Raw genomic sequence first — 20,533 nt, forward strand, 5'->3', positions numbered from 1 at the left:
CTATTGGGCTGTTAGGGACACAATCCTGTCATGTAGATTCCTGTCACCTCCAGAGAATAAACTTGATTTTGGACAGCATCTGGCGGGCAAGAACTCCACTTATCAATAGACGCAGCTGCAAACCCTTTATGTCGTTATAGGAAGTATTGGTGAAAACCGCTCTCTTTTAGTGTTGGTGTATGTTTATTTGCAATGCCACTTCTGTGGTCCTGGGATTGTTTCTGTCTGCTGTATAAATTCATTTTGTTGGGTGATTAACCAATGAAGGTGGTGGAAGATAACACATGTTACAGTATATTAGGACTGTACTAGTCTAAGAAGGAGTGAGGGTGCCACTCGCCGGCGGTCGGCCGCGTGGTGAGTGCCCCGCTGAAGCGCTGGCCACCCCCCTTCTCTCTCCCCCCGCTCCCTCCCCTTCCCCCCCACTAGACCGGGCGCGCACTCTGCAGCACAGGGAGTCCCCTGGCTCCGGCCGCCCTGTGGGGTTTTTTATTTTGTTTTTCCCCTGCTTTGCCGGCCGCGCCGTTGTTTTCCTCCCCGCCCCCCTGCTTTGCTGCTCCAGCCCCACCGTTTTTGTGTTGTCCCCTGCCCCCCACTTTGCTGCTCCAGCTGTGCCGTGTCCCTCCCCCCAGCTTTGCTGCTCCAGCCCCACCATTTTTGTGTTGTCCCCCGCCACTTTGCCACTCCAGCCACGTCGAGTCCCCCCCCGCGTTGCTGCTTCAGCCGTGCCGTATCCCCCCCCCACACCCCCCCGTTGCCGCTCCACCCGTGCCGTTCTTTCCCCCCTGTTTTTGTTGCTCCGGTGGCCCCACCCCATTTTTTTTTTGGTTGGGTGGCAAAAAAGCCAGAGCCGGCCCTGCCCACACCTGACTCCCTGCCCTCTTTACAGGGGCCTAACAAGCTTTACTTGTGTTTGGATTCTGCAAAGCAGAGGAGCAGGTGAGGTTTTCCTTGCAAGTTGTGTGTGAGTCAATCTTTGGCCAGGTCTGCACTACAAAGTTGTTTCAGCAGAATTATATTGCTCAGGTGTGTGAAAAACACACAACGCTTCCTCAGTCAGCAGCTTGTGGCTGGTGCACACACGGCAATGCCATGTCTGGCGACAAAACAGCCCTGTTTTTGGTGACAAAATAAAACGACTTCGATGACAGGGCTAGAGCTTTTTGCAGCAAACTTAAAGTGACAGAGTAGACGCTGCTGTTCATTATATCACCATAACTGGCCTCCTCCAGTATCCCACAATGCCTGCCGTGAACTCGGCTGCCCTGCATTCCTGCTACAGAGCCATAGGCCCCTCCCCTTTCATCGCTCTGGGAAGTTCTGACAGCTGAGCTTGCTGCTCTGCTCTGGCAGCCAGGAGCAAATCACTGCCGTGGATGCTGCTCTCTCCCACACTGCGAACACAGAGCAGGGTGGCAGGAACTTCCTTACATTGGGGGAGGCACCGGCATCTGAACTGTGACACCCCCATGACACCCTTTCCCTCCAGGAGGCTCTTACCTTCTAAACAGGGACGGCTGTTTTCTAGTAAAATCACTAAAAGGGAAGGAGAAAACTCGAAAGAGGTTCCTCCTGGCGCTCACATACCTGAACCCAAATACTCTCTCAGTCCTCAGAGAGAGACCTGGAGAAGGAGACTTGCTGAAGCAAAGCCACAGGGGTCTCTGAGGTTTCCCTGGCCCCTCACCCCTGTCCTGCCTGGCTGAAGTCAGCATCTCTCTGTGAGGTCACCACCTCCCCACCACCTTTGACCAATAGTCTGAGGTCCTGCAAAAAGCCTTTGTGATGTCACTGCCACACCCCTCCCTTGCTGTGCTAATGTCCTGAAAGGCATCTAGTCTTCATTGAATGACATCAGGAGATGGAGAATCCACCACTTTCCTTGGTAGCTTGTTCCTGTGGTGAATCATCCTCGCTGTTGAATATTTGTGCCTTAGTTGTAATATGAATTTGTCTCTTTTCACCTTCCAGCCATTGGGTCTTGTTATGCCTTTCTCTGCGAGATTCAAGAGCCCTTTCATACCCAATTTTTTCTCTCCATTAAGGCACTTCAACACTTCAATGAAGTCACTTTTCATTCATGAAGGACCCCCCGCCGCCGAATTGCCGCCGAAGACCCAGAGTGGAAGAATCTCCGGAGGCCCGGACCCCACGAGAGTTTTCCAGAGCTCCCGGAGTTAGTGAAGGACCCCACTCCAAGAGCCCCAAAAAACTCTTGTTGGGGCCCCTGCGGGGACCAGGGCAAATTGCCCCACTTACTCCACCATCTGGGCAGCCCTGATGGGACCTGGAGCTACTGTTATTTCAGAGCTTGCCAAGAGACCTGCTGGATAAAAAGCAGGTCCAGCATCCAGTGCTGTCTTGCTGAACGTGCCTCCTCTTGTCACCTTTTGGTCGATCTTTTTTGTTAATGGAGAAGCCCGACTCTGGCTAGCCATACAAATGCTTGCAAAAGAAACGTGTCTTTTTGCTGACAAGTGTAGAAAAGAGGCATCGGATAAACATGGAAACAAGATCAAGGTCGCTGTAACTCATCTTGCATCTGCAGCTCTTGGAGCTACAAGGCACTAAGCACAATATTACCACGGCTGGTCATAGGAGAGTCTCTGTGTGGTGGGATCTGTGGGGTACAAACCCAAACAGTAGGACTGCTCTGTCCTCTTATTTCTCCAGCCTGGGCTGTATCTTACAATGCTGCACTAGTGACAAGCAGCAAAACCCCCTCCATGTGCTGTGATCACTCAGCCAACAACATGCAGCAATGCACCCAACTAAGTAGCATGAATGTTCTATAAGCCACTCCTCAATTATACATAGAGAGACACCAGCATATCTCCCCAGCCCTCAGCCTTGCACCTCAGAAATGTACCATCTTACACTGCTCAAAACCTCTTAAAAAGTGCAAGCTTATTAATTAATTCGCCACTTTCTCAAAAAGAAAGTGAACATACACCAGCCTTTTAAATCTGAGCAGCTTTCCCAAGCACTTTGGACAATTTCACAAGTCAGTGTAAAACATTAAAATAAGTTTATTAACTACAGAAAGATAGACTGTAAGTGATTATAAGTGTTAGGCAGAGAGGTCAAAGTTGGTTACATAAGAAATGAAAATCGAATCTCAGTGTGACATTCTAGACCTTTGGGGGAGCGGGCTGTAACCCCCATATTCCTCATTTTCATATAATCGTGATCTTACATATAAAGCATGACTTGTAAGGTATCAGGGGAAAGGATATGATCTGCTGCAAGTCATTTCTCTACCCATCTATGTATACCATTCATGCGTATGACGTTATGAGAATTGTGTAGTGTGGTTGTCACTAGGCTGTAAGGGTATGGCTACACTGACGAGTTGCAGCGCTGGTAGTTTGCAGCGCTGGTTGTCCAGCTGTGCAGGGCCAGCGCTGCAGTGTGGCCACACTGACAGCTACCAGCGCTGCAGTGTGGCCACATTGGCAGCATTTCCAGCGCTGTACTGAGAGGTGCATTGTGGGCAGCTATCCCACAGAGCACCTCATCCCGTTTTGGCGCCGTTTTGGCGCTGAGTATTGTGGGAAGGGGAAGGAAGTGTGTGGGTCATTCCGCTTCCTGTTCCAACGCCCCGTGGTGCATCGCTTCACTTCCCAGCAGTCTCAGTTTCGCCGTCCACGTTTCTTGCCATTGTCAGTTCAGCACGCTGTGAAATGGAGCCTGAGCTGCTGAGGAATTTGCTGCTGACTGTCGCCAGCACATCACGTTTGGCAGTTGAGCTATTCCTCCTTCAGCTCCAAAGTGACAGTGAGGAGTCCGATGATGATATGGATTTTCCTAAAGCGGGTGACATGAAAATGCTTGTGGCGGTAACGGAAATGCTCAGCACCGTGGAACGCCGCTTTTGGGCTCGTGAGACAAGCAGTGAGTGGTGGGATCACATTGTCATGGAAGTCTGGGATGACGAGCAGTGGCTGCAGAACTTTCGTATGAGAAAAGCCACTTTCATGGGACTGTGTGCTGAGCTCGCCCCCACTCTGCGGCGCAAGGACACAAGATTGAGAGCTGCCCTGACGGTGGAAAAGCGGGTGGCTATTGCAATCTGGAAGCTGGCAACTCCAGACAGCTACCGGTCGGTCGGGAACCAGTTTGGGGTGGGAAAATCGACCGTTGGAATCGTGTTGATGCAAGTTTGCAGGGCCATTAATCGCATCCTGCTGAGGAGAACCGTGACTGTGGGGAACGTGCAGGACATTGTGGATGGCTTTTCAGAAATGGGTTTCCCTAACTGTGGAGGGGCAATAGATGGGACGCATATTCCTATTCTGGCACCACCCCACCTAGCCTACGAGTACATTAATCGCAAGGGGTATTTCTCTATGGTTCTCCAGGCGCTTGTGGATCACCGTGGTTGTTTCATTGATATTTACACAGGCTGGCCTGGGAAAGTGCATGATGCACGCATCTTTCGGAACAGTGGCCTGTTCAGGAAGATGCAGGAAGGTACATTTTTCCCAGACCGAAAGATAACAGTAAGGGACGTTGAAATGCCCATTGTGATCCTTGGGGACCCCGCTTACCCATTAATGCCTTGGCTCATGAAACCATATACAGGGAAGCTGAACAGGAGCCAGGACCGTTTCAACTACAGGCTGAGCCGATGCCGAATGACTGTGGAGTGTGCTTTTGGCCGTTTAAAAGCTCGCTGGAGATGTCTGTATGGGAAGCTAGATTTGGGGGAAAGCAGCATCCCTGCGGTTCTATCCGCGTGCTGTACCCTCCATAATATTTGTGAAGGGAAGGGTGAAGCATTCAGCCAGGCATGGACCAACGAGGTGCAACTCCTGGAGGCTGAATTTGCACAGCCAGACAGCAGGGCTACTAGAGACGCCCACCACAGGGCAACAAGGATTAGGGATGCCTTGAGGGAGAAATTTGAGACTGAAAGCCAACAGTAATGTTTTTTTGCCTTGACCAGGAGTGACGTGCACTGGTTACAGTGCTTTTAAGTGGCTGTGTTTTCCTTGATGTTTGTTACCTGTGTTTTCATTGGGGTTTGTTATCTTTCACTTTATGCAATAATAAAAACTGATTCATAATCAAAGAAATCATTTATTTAAAAAAAAGGAAGTACACGGGCAGGGGGGTTGGTTGTTGAACTGTACATTCATGGTTTTGCATATGTACTGCCAGGAGTGCTGTGCACCTCAGGATTGTACTGTTGCATGGTGATGGGGGTTGAGTGCAGAGGGTAAGGGTCATAGTTCTCTGGGCTCATAGGTGACCGTACAGGTGTCGGGGGCAGCTGGTGATGGTGTAGGTAAGAACCTGGATGCTGGGGAACGGGACTTGGAGCTGACATTGGTGCATAGGGGAAAGAGGTTTGGGAGGGTGGGGGTTTGGCACGGTAGTGCTCTGCCTGCATTGCTACCATTGACTGCATACAGTCTTTTTGGCGCGCAATGAGGTTTATAAGCTGCCTCGTGGTTTTCTTCAGCGTCAACGCCTTTCTCCTGCTTTCTGTTTGCCTCCAGTGATGGATCTTTTCTCTCCATTCCTGCACATTTTTATTCTCTGTTGCACACTGGTTCATTACTGACTTCAACAGTTCTTCTTTGCTCTTGTTCGGTTTCCTCCTCAGGTTTTGCAGCTTTCTTTCAGTCACTGATAAGACTGGCCCAGGACTACTCAAGGTCACTGTAAAAATGCAGCAAATGATACATTTTAAGAGAGCTTCCATTGTGTATAATCTGAAGTTATTTTACAGTCTCACAAGCATTCCTCACACATTTCAGCAACTGCTGGAGAATTCACAGCCTCCCAGAAATGGTAATGGTACTTAACCCTGGGGTTGCCTTTCGCGGTGTGCTCGGGCAGGGTGCTGCTGATTTGTTAAACGCAGCACTTCCATCTCCCTCAGGAATTAACCCTGGGCTTTCCTTCCGCGGTGTGCTCGAGCAGGGTGCTGGTGCTTTGTTAAACGCAGCACTTCCATCTCCCTCAGGAATTAACCCTGGGCTTTCCTTCCGCGGTGTGCTCGAGCAGGGTGCTGGTGCTTTGTTAAACGCAGCACTTCCATCTCCCTCAGGAATTAACCCTGGGCTTTCCTTCTGCGGTGTGCTCGAGCAGGGTGCTGGTGCTTTGTTAAACGCAGCACCTCCATCTCCCTCAGGAATTAACCCTGGGGTTGCCTTCCGCGGTGTGCTCGAGCAGGGTGCTGCTGATTTGTTAAACGCAGCACCTCCATCTCCCTCAGGAATTAACCCTGGGGTTGCCTTCCGCGGTGTGCTCGAGCAGGGTGCTTCTTGCTTCATGGCTAGGCTGCCTGTTTCGGGGCTTTGTTAACCCTCGGGTTACTGCCTGCCGCGCTATGCAGTTGGGGAAACCAGCACTGAAACACTCCCTCCATTTCCCACAGGAGTTAATACTGGAAGATATCTCCCTTCTGCGGGTTACCAAAGAAGCAAGGGAGGGTCTCCTACAACAATGCGGATTCCGCCCGGGTCCGTATGCAGCGTGCCTCTGTGCAAGCATGGTTCCCCCACCCGTCCTGGAACAGTGGCGCGGACGCGTTAGCCTGAATGGGACAGGGACCACAATGGCTCTCCCTTTAAACTTGGTCACGCGCATTGCCTATGCTCTTGCAGAAACTTTTGAAGAGATTACAGAGGCAGATTACTGCGACGTGATAGACCACATCAATGGGATATTCCATGTCTAGGCATGCAGGCATGCAGCCATACCATCCCCCTCCTCTCCCAAAACCTTTGCATTGCAATAAAAGCTGCTTACCTGGGACCTGCTCCTGTGATTCTTCTGCAGCAAGTTCCAGGGGCTGCGACTGGCTAGCTTCCTCCTGGCTTGAGAAGAGCTCCTGACTGCATGCCTCCTCCGGGCTGGCTTCCCCCACCACAGTAGCCTCACTGTCTGCCTCCCCCTCCTCTCCCCCTCCTCTACCGGCTCTGAACTGTCCATCGTGGTCCTTGGATTTACAGAGGGGTCACCCCCATAAATCAAATCCAGCTCCTTGTAAAACCGGCAGGTCGTGGGGGCACTGCCGGATCTGCGGTTTCCCTCGCGTGCTTTGCAATAGGCACTCCGCAGCTCCTTTACTTTTACCCTGCACTGCACCGTGTCACGCTCATGGCCCCTTTCCATCATGGCTCTCGATACCTGGGCAAAGGTATCATAATTCTTACAGCTAGAGCGCAGCTGTGCCTGGACAGATTCCTCCCTCCAAACACTGATGAGGTCCATCAGCTCGCCATTTCTCCATGCTGGGGCTCGTTTGCCACATGGAGGCATGGTCACCTGTAAAGATTCACTGATTGCATTCCAAACCTGGCTGAGCAAACAGGAAGGGGATTTTTAAAATTCCCGGGGCATTTAAAGGGCGGGTCACCTGAGGCCAGGGAAGTAGAGTTTCTGACCTGATGAGCAGAGTGGCTGAACAGGCATTCTGGGATACACCTTATTCCCTGGAGGCCAATCACAGCGCTGGTGTGTGGCCACACTTGATGACCAGCGCTGCAGCACCAGCGCTGGAATCCTTATTCCCCATGCCGAGAGGGGTGTTCGGCCAGCGCTGCAGCCAGGGAGTTGCAGCGCTGGAAGTGCCTTGCAGGTGTGGCCACTTACTAATTGCAGCGCTGGTAGAGGCTTTCCAGCGCTGCAAATCGCCAGTGTAGCCATACCCTAAGTTGGGGGAATCAGCCAGATATTAGCTCCCCAGTGGCAACAGCAAGGAAAGTAACCAACGCCCAGACAGGGTGTCAAACAACCCATCAACAGCCATTGTCCAGCAAGGGAGCTACAACGCAATGACTCACCTGCACAAGGCCACACGAGGGGAATTGCTCAGCCTTGCTTGGAGAGACGCAGTGCTGCTAACCTGACTCTGAAGGTGGGGGGGCAAAGCCAAGAGGGAAGAAAGGACATGATAAAAGGAGAGACATTCACTATGCTTTATCTCTCTCTTCCAGCTCCGCCTACACCAAGCGACTGAAGCGCTGATCAAAGGGGAGAGCCTGGCTGAAAAGCAACCAGCCAGCCTGTGGTGAGAAGCATCTAAGTTTGTAAGGGCATTGAAAGGGTTAAGATCAGCTCAGAATGCGTTTTGCTTTTACTTCACGAAAACAGCGAGGAGTCTGGTGGCACCGTAAGGACTAACAAATTTATTTGGGCATAAGCGTCCATGGGTCAAAAACCCACTTCTTCAGATGCATGGGGTGAAAATTGCAGCTACAGGCATAAATATTTATCGGAACATGAAGTGAAGGAAGTTACCTTACAAGGGGAGAACCAGTGCTGAAGGCCAATTCAGTCAGGGCGGATGCGGTCCACCCCCAATAATTGATAGGGAGGTGTCAATACCAAGAGAGGGAACATTGCTTTTGTGGTGAGCCAGCCACTCCCAATCCCTATTCAAGCTCAAATTAATGGTGTTAAGTTTGTAAATAAATTGTAACTCTGCAAATTCTCTTTGAAGTCTGTTTTTGAAGTTTTTTGAATGGCTACTTTTAAATGTTAATGAATGTGAATATGTGAATGTGTTAGTGAATGTGTAAATGGATTGCTGTTTGTGCAAGTCCCATATGGTCTAGTGGCCAGGATTCCTGGTGTTTTCATGCAGGCAGCCTGGATTCAATTCCCAGTGTAGGAACAATCTAGAGCTTTTGCTCAGAGGGGAGGCAGGAAATCAAAGGAATGGGAAGGGATCTGGGCAGCAGGGGAGTTGGACAGTGTTCAGAGGGGATCCCAGAAGTGGGGATGGGGGATAGACATCTGAAGGGAGATCAGGGAAGGATGCCAGCTGTATGGGAAGTTGACACTCTGGAGAGCACAGGCCTGGCATGGGGAGTGGGAAGAGTGACTCTGTCCTTCTAAACTCACCACTGGCAGACTCAGCAGGACTGGAAGAATTACGTATTTGTTGGTAAATGTCAATTTCTGTGGAAACACACGACCCAATGGCAAAATATTTCCATCGATAATAATCAAAATTGACAGATGGGCAAAGTAAGAAACATGCTGCTTGAGAACTTATCCTGTTCTAATCCTATAGGGGTCCCTTCTGCCTTAGACACCACCATGTGGGTGTTTCATTTCCCTCCCCATTTTCACACAGAGACACAATTTCCTTTGCATGGATCCATGCACAGCAAAACCTCCCTGTGTCTCTTGTCTGAGCCAGGGCATTTGATTCCAGTGAACCCTTCTCCTGCAATGGCGATGTTCAGACAGAGGGGACATGGCCACCTGCATCCCTGCCAGGGAGATATTGGCTCGGGTCTTTCTTTCTGCTGCTGTTGTTAGTCCATGAAACATCAGGGATGGAATGCAAGGCTGAGCTCACGCATCAATCCCCTGAAACATTTCAGTGCCCCAGAAAAATCCTGCCCCCGGCTACTGGAATGATATGGTGGAGATTCGAATGGGAAACAGACTGTCTGAATTGTCAGTATGGGGAATGAACCACAATCTACAGCAATGTCGTTAACCACAAACACATTCTAATCATGCTCCAGCTGGAAGGGAAATGGGCAGGAACTCTCGCTGTTCAGATAAGGACACACTTACACTAATGCACAGCCGTGAGTGTGCTGGGGAAGCTGGTCTGAGCCATTTGAAGTGACAATTCAGTGAGAACAGAGTCATTGTGTAGTAAATCAGCCATATATTAAGTAGTTGTGGCCGAGTGGTTAAAGTGATAGACTAGAAACCCATTGAGGTCTCCCCAAGCAGTTTTGAATCTTGCCAACTGTGAAAGCATTAGTGTATTGTCATTGCTGTTGTGTTAGTGCCTGAGCCTCCACAGAGCCAAATCTGGTCTCATTCTGAGGCTGTCTACACTTAAAATGCTGCTGTAGCACTGTGGAGAAGACAGTTGCTAGAGTGAGGGGAGGGGTTTTCCATCCCTGTAATAAGCTACATTGACAGAACAATCTTTCCTTTCATTTAGCACTATCTAACCATGGCTTAGGTCAGCTTAATTATACTGGTTCTGAGGTTTCTCACACCCTGAAAGACGTACCTGTTAGAGGGTTTATCCCATCACCCTCCCATTCCCTGGTCCTTCTCGCATGACCAGAGAGCAGCAATACATGAAGTTCAAAAGTGCAAACAATTCTATGTTTATTGGGGTAAACTTCCAGCAAGCAATGATTCCAATTTCCTTCCTCAGTGTCCCCCTTCCCAGCTCTGACACCACAGAGCTTTGCCTGTGTCCCTGTTCCAATTCCCTGTTCCTATTCCCCCCCATTAGCAAAACATAATTCCAATTCCCCTACCCCCATTCCCATTCCCATTCCCCCCCACTTACTTCCTGATTGACTGCAGACTATATTGTAAAACTTGAGTTCTGCTTAGCTATGCCTTAACCAATCATTTTACTGAAATTTAACTAACCAATCCTAACATATTGTAACATGATTATCTAACCAATTATACCCCATCACCTTAGTTGGTTTACACCCAACAAATTAATTATACAGCAGACAGAAACAGTCACAGAACCAGACAGAGATTATACAGACAAGCAATAGGAAAGTGGGGACTACAGTGATAGAACAACAAAGAAATGAGGATTTCACACCCCAGCTATTGATAAGTAAGTTGTTCCCAGACAGGATGCTATCATGGTAGAGGTTGTGGGTGCTGGTTGCTTAACTTTCTGGCCCCCAGGGCAGGATTTTGAGGTTCACCATTACTTTCTCAGAATGCCAGCACCCATCTTTTGTTCACTTAAAACGTGAGCAGGGAGATTCCAACACCATAGAACTCATGGAGCACCAGGAAACGTGTAACTTGAGGTCTGGGTGAGTGTGTCTAAAAATCAGCTGTGCTGTAGAAGGTCTCTAGTAGTTGAAAGAGATGTGCCATCTTGACCTCCCTAAAGAGTTCATCAAATATTAATGAAAACTAGGGTTGATAAGTCATGTTTTTTGTAGTGTTAAGATGGTGGACTGGTCTAACGTGCTAGTTTGAAGGCTCTTTTTTTCCTATCTCTTGGATGTTCTGGTCTCTGCATAGAGATGTGGTTTCAAATCCCACTCCTGACATGAAAATTTTCTTCTATCTGGAGAAAATGGCCTCACTTCAATCTCCTTTGCAACAATAGAACCCCATTTGCTTAGCTTTTCTATTCCAGTAGTTGTGAGAGAAGCTCCAAACCAGGGGGAACAGGGCCTGTTCTCTTGACCGATCAATTTTTGTCTTTCTTCATTCCAAGCCATTTTCTCAGATACATCCGTATTTCCCACACTATTTTGTTTAGCGTTCTTTGCTTTTATGAAACTTTAGGGTCATAATTTAATTGCCACACAACTGTACTTCTGAAGTGAAGTGAAACACAATATTTTCTGGATATTCTTGCAGAAGAGTTTTGTTTTCTGACCTGGAATTGAACAGGGGCTACCCGAGGGGGACAATGCTACTCCCTTTTCTTGAGTCATCCAAAAAACGTAAGTTCTTGATGCCCTTTGTTTCCCTGTTCTTCAAAGGCAAATCAGCTGGCTTAGCAGTTACTGAGAAAGTCCTTGAAAAGGGCCCCAAAGCTGCTAGCAACTGGTTTCTGTAGTGTAGTGGTGATCACATTTATCTAACATGCAAAAAGTCCTTGGTTCAAAACCAGGCAGAAACAGTGTTGCTTTCTCTCCTTTGGTCCTTTATCACTCCAAGTCCTTTCTTAACTAGATCCATAGCTTCTATGCTTTCTTCCTCATTATTTTTTTCCTTTCATGGAACTTTACATTCAAAAGGAGAGGCTTAGCCGGCATTTTGAGGGAAGGAACAGACCATCATTTGGGAGACTGCCAACTCCATAACAAACCTGAGCATAGAAGAATCCCAACCCTTTGTCCTGCATATTTAGCTCCCAGCCAGCAGTTTCCCCCTCACTTTTATTTATGTTGAGCTAACTACAAACAGCCTCATGTATCCTTTTCATGTCAGAGAAATCTATTGACTGATGATCACATTTCCGCTACTCTCCTGGCTAGGCAGGGTTGGGGTGTGAGGAATCAGAACATAATAATTGGAACTCTCTAAACCCTCCTTTTAACATACAACATCACTTTCCCCTTTTTAAATAACATTTTCCCATCATATTTTTGAACCCTCATCATCTTGCATGTCTTCAAACGATGTTAACGCAAGCTCTGAGCTACAAATCTCCTTACTGTTCCCTTGGTATTTTTAGCACAGTATATTGATTTTTATTGCCATCTTGTTTTACTCTCAGGCTGGTTTTTATAAATCATCACAAATGCAGTAACGAGGAGTTAGAGAAATATACAAGAAATGAAGACAGTGTGATCCAGTCGATAGGCAGAGAGCTGACTCCGTCCGCAGCCTGAAACAATCTCCATGACAATAAAAAGGGCTGGGAGGGATATGACACCGAAGTACTTATATGCCCAGTGCAGAGCTGGAGCCAATGTAGGAAGAAGTAGAGACGCTAAAGATGGCTGAAGGGGGACAGTCAGCTCCTGAAGGGTTATTTTCCCCTCTCTTAGCTAGGCTAGAAGAGGAGAAAATTCTCCCTCACTCTCAGAGGATGGAAATGTCAATTTGACCTCACTTCCTGTTCTACTAAAGCTCAGAGACAGGAAGAGACATTTCCTGCCTAAGAGCCTCAGGAGAGCAAGGCTGGGGAGCAGGCAAAGCTAAGGGCTCCGTTACACAGAATCTAACTCCTGTCAGCTCATGTGAGGTGGTATCAAAACCCCTCCTGGGCTTCTAGGAAAGAGTTAGTATTGGCTCCATGGGTTTTCCTGGAAGAGCCTCTAGTGGTAGGAAGAAGAAGTGGAGAGGGTGGCGATGGGCCTAAATGAAAGCAGAAGAGGATTGTTCTTCTTGGGGTTTGTTTGTGTTACTCTGGTGATCCTTGTGGAGGAAGCTGAAGCGTCATTTGAGTTTGTGTCAAAGCCTTTGGTTGGGCTCAGTTTGTGACCCTGAGCACAGGGGATCCTTCACCCTCCGTTCTTATCCTCTCAGGGCAATGGAGAATAGACCAGATTCTAAAATTAGACAGAGGAGCCAGAGAAAGCTTCCTACGGGTGATAAAAAACATCCACTGTTACCTCTCTGGTGGTCTAGTCTATTCAGTAGGTTTCAGCGCTTTCACCACCACGACCCTGATTTGATTTCGTCAGGGAAAGAAGCTTTTCAATACATAGCTTCACTTGTCTCCTCAATTGATATTTCATCATGCTCAGATGGGTTTTGGAGACCAAGTGAAAATCAAACGGCCTGAGAACAGAGCATACGTATGTTCCCATTGTGGACTTTTCATACAAGTAGAGCTGGGAAAATCATTTATTTCCTTGCTTGCTAGCTAGCCTAACCTACATAATAATAATAATAGTTCAGTTGCTCCAAGATGAATTTTTTTTTCAGTTTTCTTGTTGAAACAAAACTAAAAAAAACTAAAAAATCTTTTTTGGGCCACCAAAACATTTCAGTAAATAAAATATTCATCCAAAAAACATTCACCCAGCTCTATAGACTAGTCTTCAGAATTAACCACCTGGAGAGAAGGATCAGTAGCCTCTTCCATGCCTGAAGTCTAGCTGCTGAAGGGTTCTGAGGAGAACCGGATTTCATAGCCTTCCACCTGTATGCTGCTGGTTGCTGCCTTGCTCAAGGTGAAAGGCAACATGGCTTAGTGGCAGATCTACATATTGCCTCTGTTCAAATGTCTACAGAGCTCAGAGAGAGGAAGAAACATGATCTGCCTAAGATTATAGAGAGGACAGAATTTCTGGATTGTTGTGCAATCACCACAGCAGAAGGGTCCGGGGGATTCGGCACTGTGGTTGCTTGTTGAGGACACAGAACTCACAACATGGCAAAGCTCAGAGCCCCATTACATGGAGTCAGACTGTGCTTAGCTCACAGCGAGGGGGAGCAACACCCGTCCCTTGGTTTCTGTGCCAGAGCTCCTATCAGCTCAGTGTCCTTCCTGCAAGAGTCGGCTGCTGAGAGGGTTGCGATGGGGTAAATGAAGGCAGAGGAGGATTGCTCCTGATGGGTTTTCTTTGTGCTGCTCTGTGATTCTGCTGGAGGAAGCACCATTTGAGTTTGTTTCAGTGGCTTGGGTTGGGCTCAGGTTGTGACCCTGAGCACAGGGGTTCTCTGCTCTTAGCCCCTCAGGGAATGGACAATGGAGCAGTTTCAGAAAGTGGCGAGAAAGTAGCCTAAGAAAGTGTAGCATAAGCGAGACAAAAATTATCATCACCTCCCTGGTGGTCTAGTGGTTAGGATTTGGCAATTTCACTGCCAAGGCCTGGGTTCAATTGCCAGTCAAGGAAGAGTGACTTTAAACCAAAAACAAATCAGTTATTCTTCACTTGCAATGTAAACAAATCCATGGCTTTTTCCTGAGTCCCGCATCTTCCCAGTGTCTCCATGGCAGGGCTGGCAGGAGTGCAGCAAGCAGGTGCCTGGGGTGACCAATGGAAAGGGGAGGTGTGTCAGGCTCTTTGGTGGCAATTCAGCCCTCTTGGAGGGAAAGACTTGCTGCCAAAAGCAGCAGCGGTGGAGCTGCCCCTGATTGTGGCTTTTATACATTTTTTCCCACTTGGGGTGGCAAAAATGCTGGATCTGGCCCTGCTCCATGGAAGACAATTTGTTAAATCCCAGATGAGTGGAATTATATCAGTTCTCAGCCTGAATTCTTAGGTCTTAATCCTCAGGATATTGTCCCACCATGGGGCCATTTCCTTCCTCTCTTTCATACAGACGCACAATTTTCCTTGCACAGACACAGGAACAGCAAGATCTTTCTCTGTCCCTTGTGCAAAGCAGGGGGCCAAATTCCATGGAAACAATGGATGAGTTGGGGCCCCTGGGTACATCCAGCCTTGGCCGTGAGATGTTCCCTCCCCTCTTTCTTTATGCCCCTGTTGTTATTTCATGGATTGTCTGGGATGGGGGAAAAGCTGAGTTCACTCCAGGTGGAGGGGAAAAAGGACCCTGAAAGTCTCAGGACCCTACCCCTGCTATCAGGATCACCGAGGTGCTGGGGATTTGAGTAGGAAAGGGACTGTGTGAATTGTCAAGGCGGGGAGTGAATAACAATCTACAACTAGATCCACCTCATTAACCACTGACACAGGCTAATCCTGCTGCAGATAGAAGGGAAACTGGGAGTGATTCTTTGCTGTGCAGCCATGGAAACAATGACCCAATTGCACCACAATGAATGTGCTGGGGAAAGCTGGACTTCACAGGCAGGTGGAAACACCTAGAACTCCCCACCCCACTTCTGCTGCCAGGGTGAGGTGTTGAGCTGCTCACAGCGTCCCCCACCATGACATTGCAGCGGGGGGGGGGAGCACCCCCCACCCAATGCAGGGGAAAGGGCTGAGTGTGTCTCTGTACCCTGAGTCCAGGGCACAAACTCCCTCTGCCCCCCACATAGAATCTGGCTCTGCTGCAAAGTGACCCCTATGAACAACTAACAGACTGAGAGGCAAGGAAACACAGGGGCAGTCAGTGCTCAGGCTATGGCTACATTAGCACTTCAAAGCGCTGCCGCGGCAGCGCTTTGAAGCGCTAAGTGTAGTCAAAGCCCCAGCACTGGGAGAAAGCTCTCCCAGCGCTGTCCGTACTCCAACTCCCTGTGGGGAATAACGGACAGCGCTGGGAGCCGGGCTCCCAGCGCTGGGGCTTTGACTACACTGGCGCTTTGTAGCGCCGCAATTTGCAGCGCTGCAGAGGGTGTTTTTTCACACCCTGCTGCAGCACTGCAAATTTGCAAGTGTAGCCATACCCTCAGAGAGGAGACAGGTCAGTGATTTACACCGAGCAGTTCAACTCAGGATGTAGCTCAGTGGTAGAGCACATGCTTTGCATGTATGAGGCCCTGGGTTTAATCCCCAGCCTCTCCAGGTTTGTTTTTTCACCCTGCTGCTTTGCTGATGCCCAGAGGGGATGTGGCCCTGCAATCTCCCTGTACCAGTTTCAGTCCTGCTCAGTGAGGGGCAAGTGCCAATTGCATGGTAGGTCTGGGGCGGTTTCTGCTCCTAAGTCACATTGGTACATTTAAGATTCCCACCCGCTGTGCTGCTTGGGAGAAGGGTAGATGAGAAGGGCGAATCCTCCAGCACTGGAGGGAAAGGTCCCATCTGCACAGACTGGAAACAGAGGAAACAGAGGTCCCATCTGCACAGAGGAAACAGAGGGGCAGTCAGTGCTCAGAGAGGAGAGAGGTCAGTGATTTACACCCAACAGGGGACACTGTCTTTTTGAGTATCACAGGGGCAGCCGTGTTAGTCTGGATCTGTAAAAAGAGACAGAGTCCTGTGGCACCTTATAGACTAACAGACGTACAGGAGCATAAGCTTTCGTGGGTGAACCCCCACTTAGTCAGATGAATGTAGTGGGAATTCTGTGCCTGGCTAGCCAACTACAAAAGCAGTTTCTCCTCCCTTGGTGTTCACACCTCAACTGCTAGAAGAGGGTCTCATCCTCCCTGATTGAACTAACCTCCTTATCTCTAGACTGATTCTTGCCTGCATATTTATACCTGCCCCTGGAAATTTCCACTACATTCATCTGATGAAGTGGGGATTCACCCACGAAAGCTTATGCTCCAATATGTCTGTTACTCTGTAAGGTCCCACAGGACCTTTTTGTCTTTTTGAGGTGAGTGCAGCTTGCTTGGGATAGTGCTGACGATGGATAGAAAAAAGGCTGGAATCAATGACTGATGAGACCACAGAAGGGGAAGGGGAATGGCAGCCCCACAGAAGGTCCTGGGTGCTCAGATGCCCCAGTTATTGCACCCTGGCCTGTCACAAAGAGAGAAAAGACACTGAGGGACCCAGCCCCCCTACAGTGATCCCATGGACAAGAACCTGGTTGGGAGTGGGGTGAAAGTTCCCTGTGGGCAAAGTGAAGCTGAAATCCCTCAGCGTCCTGGAATTTAAGCAATGGAAGCTTCAAACCCTGCAGGGATGTGGGCTGAGGTGCATCAGCAGAAGGTTGGGCTGGACAGGGGCGGCAGGTTTGTATAATTTTTGGTAGTGCCCAGAATGGGACCAAGTCCTGCCCCATCCCCCCCACACACCTGCCTATGGCTCTGGGGGAGAGTTTGGGTGTGGGAGGGAGAGGGGCTGGGCTCTGGGAGAGAGTTTGGGTGCAGGGTCTGGGCTCAGTCAGGGGGTTGGGGTGCAGGGTCTTGGAAGGAGTTTGGGTGTGGGGTCTGGGTTGAGGCAGGGGGTTGGGGGTGCAGGAGATGGTGAGGGGTGCAGCATTGACCTTGGGCATCTTCCAAAAGCAACCCACACCCCACCCCACCCCAGCAGCAGCCCCTAAGCAGGAGGGCCGGGGGTGTCTCTGCGCGCCGCTGCCCGCAGACTCCACCCCCGCAGCTCCCATTCCCACAGTTGACAGAGTTGGCACTCGAGGAGGGAGCAGAGCGTAGAGACCCCTCCCACCCCAGGGGCCGCAAGGATGTGCCAGGCGTTTCCGCAAGTGGCATGCCTCACAGAGCGAGGGCGGGCAGGAAAGTGCCTTAGTCCCCTTGTGCTGCTGGCGGTGGTGGCGGGGGTCCCCAGGCCCTTTTTAATTGCCCAGGGGCGGCAGGCAGGACCAGGGAGTGGGACACTCCCCAGGGCGTAACGTTGCTTTGCACAAGGATAAATCTTGGAACAGGAGACAAATGAAATGGCGGCAGAACCAAAGGAATTAAAAGCCTCCGGATTCTTGTGTGCGCACTGACTCCAAACGGAAACTGTAATTTGACTCGCTTTGTGTCTGCGGCTGCTAAAATATCAAGGCAAAATCATTCCAATGATTGTGACCCTGGATTTGAGACGGCTTTGGTCTTATTAAAATGTAACTAGCATGTTACACTTGTGTTTTTAAAGGTGGCTTCCCCAAGCAATATCGAGTTGTTCTTCCCACAGCTGGCTGATGGGGGCAGCAGGGGATCTCCCCAATCTGGGGGGATCTCTGTGGGACCCACCATTAGATCTCCATCCTTTCTCCCGCTAACCACACACCACTCCCCGCCCCATTATCAGTGTTTTGGAGCGACCCCTCCCTCCTTTTATGGGATACAGACTCTGTGACAGAGACTGACTGGGACTACTCTCTGCGCGGCCCCAGTGGGGAAGGAAAGAGACTGGCAGGGGGGGAGAAGACAGGCAGAAGAAGTCAAATGGGGCTAAACAAGAATCGAGGAGATTTTCTTCCTGTTAAAATGTCTTGGAGTCTTATGGCTGAAAAGCCGCATCTTGAGTTAGGTTTGATGCATCAGCTTTTCAATTTCCAGGCAAAGGTGTGAACCCCAGAGACTGATAACTGCCTGCTTCCCACCTTTGTCTAACAAGCACCTGCAGTGGTGCAACTGGTTAGCGCAGATGAGGATACTGCTGGGGTTATGAATTCAAGCCTTATCTGGCGCCCTGGTTTCTATTACTTGTGTAGTTTCCCCAACTTGCCTTGCTTAATTCACATGGAAAGTGCCCTTCCTAGGAAAAGGAGAGTAAGTTCTAAAATGTGGAAGTAGGTGCATAGCTTGGAAACATCCCCCCTGTGCTGCCATTAGTTCCAGTAGATTGTTCACTGGCAGCATGAATTGATTTCCTTGCTGCTGTGAAAGCTGCCAGGAAAAGTCTCTGGTCACCAGAGCTCCCTGCGTCTTCCAGCACATCCCTGGCTCTTTCCCTACCCCAGTCACTGCTGTAGAAGGGTCCTATATGCACTGAGCCTAAAGTTTTTCCAAGCCTTCTTAGCGCAGTTGGCAGTGTGTCAGTCTCATAATCTGAAGGGCCTGAGGTCAAACCTCAGAGAAGATGAGGTTTTTTGCTCCCGGCTTCAGATTTTCTACAGGAAATCAGAGAAAAGAAACTAGAGGAGAGTGGTTTCTAGACACCCTCCCACCCATCTCACACACAGAGAGACTTTTCTAGGGCATTAACTTTTTCTTCTATGTGGAGTTTTTATTCTCCATAGAGCAAAATAAAACAAAAACATGCAAGTCTAAGCCTAATACAGATAAAAATCTCACCCTCAGAGATCTTCCAATAAACTTCGTTTGCAGACTAGACTTATTTCTAGTCTGGGCCCAATCTTTTCACCTGGTATAGTCCGTGTTCCAGCTCAGGTGGTAGCTAAGGGATTTCTCATGACTGCAGCCACCTTTCTTCTGTTTCACCCCCTTATACAGCTTTGGTACAAGGCAGGAATCTTTTGTCTCTCTTCTGGGGAAAAGCCCCAGGTTTAAGATGGATTCCTTTACCAGGGGACATGGTCATATGTCCTGTGAGACTCCAAGCCTTCATTCTTCTGGGCCTGACTCACAGATGGTGCAGGACAGAGCCATCTCCGGTCAATTGTCCTGGTTAATGGAAGCATTCAAGAGTCCAAACCACTACTAATGGCATCATTACAACAGGACCTCAGAGTTATAGTTCATATTTCTAGTTTCAGATACAGGAATGATCGGTTCATACAAATAGGATGAACACACAGTAGATTATAAGCTTTTTAATGATACTGTACAAGAGACCTTTTGCATGAAGCATATTCCAGTTACATTATATTCACACTCATTAGCATATTTTCATAAAATCACATGGAGTGCAACGTCACAGCAGGGAAAGGGTTTTCCTGTGGCACCTGGGAGCAGTTGAGTTTCATGTTCAGGCTGTGGTACGAGTTCCTCCAGGTTTCTCGTAAGCACACAGGGACCTTAGCAGGTGCTCTCGCTACAGGAATGGCCCAGACATGATAAAGTGATGGGAATTGCATTTCCCTTTTTTATTTTTGTATTTCCAATGCCATCTCTGTTTGTGATTTCATTTTGCTTTGTATAACTGTGTTTTCTCCTTATTTTGATATTTACCAGGCTAACTAACAGCTAATAACGCGAGACTTCCAAGCAGGGCCTGGGCGAGTGGAAAAGAACTGGAAGAGATGCTGGTTTTCGACCTTGTGTTAGATAAGAATAGAATGCAGACTGTAGCAGAAATTGCTGAGAGAAGTAAGAGATCAGAAAGGAATATGTACAAACAAAATGCAGTTGTTGCTCATTACTGTATGTCACAAAAGGTATAAATGCTTGCTTTAACTGTTTATCTAACCGAGACCTACCTCAGGAGGGGAAACTCTGCCCATGTGGACTCTCCGAACTAACTGCAGTTGCTCAAAATAAACTGCATAAGATAATAACATTTAACATCCCTGTGGTGGGAAGAACATCTCAATAGCCCAACACTGTGGCATTTAATTTAAAAAAGGAGAACTATGCAAAAATGAGGGGGTTAGTTAAACAGAAATTAAAAGGTACAGTGACTAAAGTGAAATCCCTGCAAGCTGCATGGATGCTTTTTAAAGACACCATAATAGAGGACTGTAACGGGTTGGGACTCACGACCTGGCCCCTCCCACTGGTGACTCCGGGAATTAGCTCTGTCCAGTGGAGCGCCCCCTCCTGGTGGTGTCCCGTCCATCGTTCTGCCCTCTGTTGCTGTCTCTGGACCCGCATTGCTGCCTGCTCAGTGGCGTCCTCTTCGAGGCCACTGCACTTCGGCAGTGCCCCTTAGTCCAT

The sequence above is a fragment of the Mauremys mutica genome, chromosome 2 (genome assembly GCF_020497125.1).
Source record: "Mauremys mutica isolate MM-2020 ecotype Southern chromosome 2, ASM2049712v1, whole genome shotgun sequence".
Taxonomy (NCBI): Eukaryota; Metazoa; Chordata; order Testudines; family Geoemydidae; genus Mauremys; species Mauremys mutica.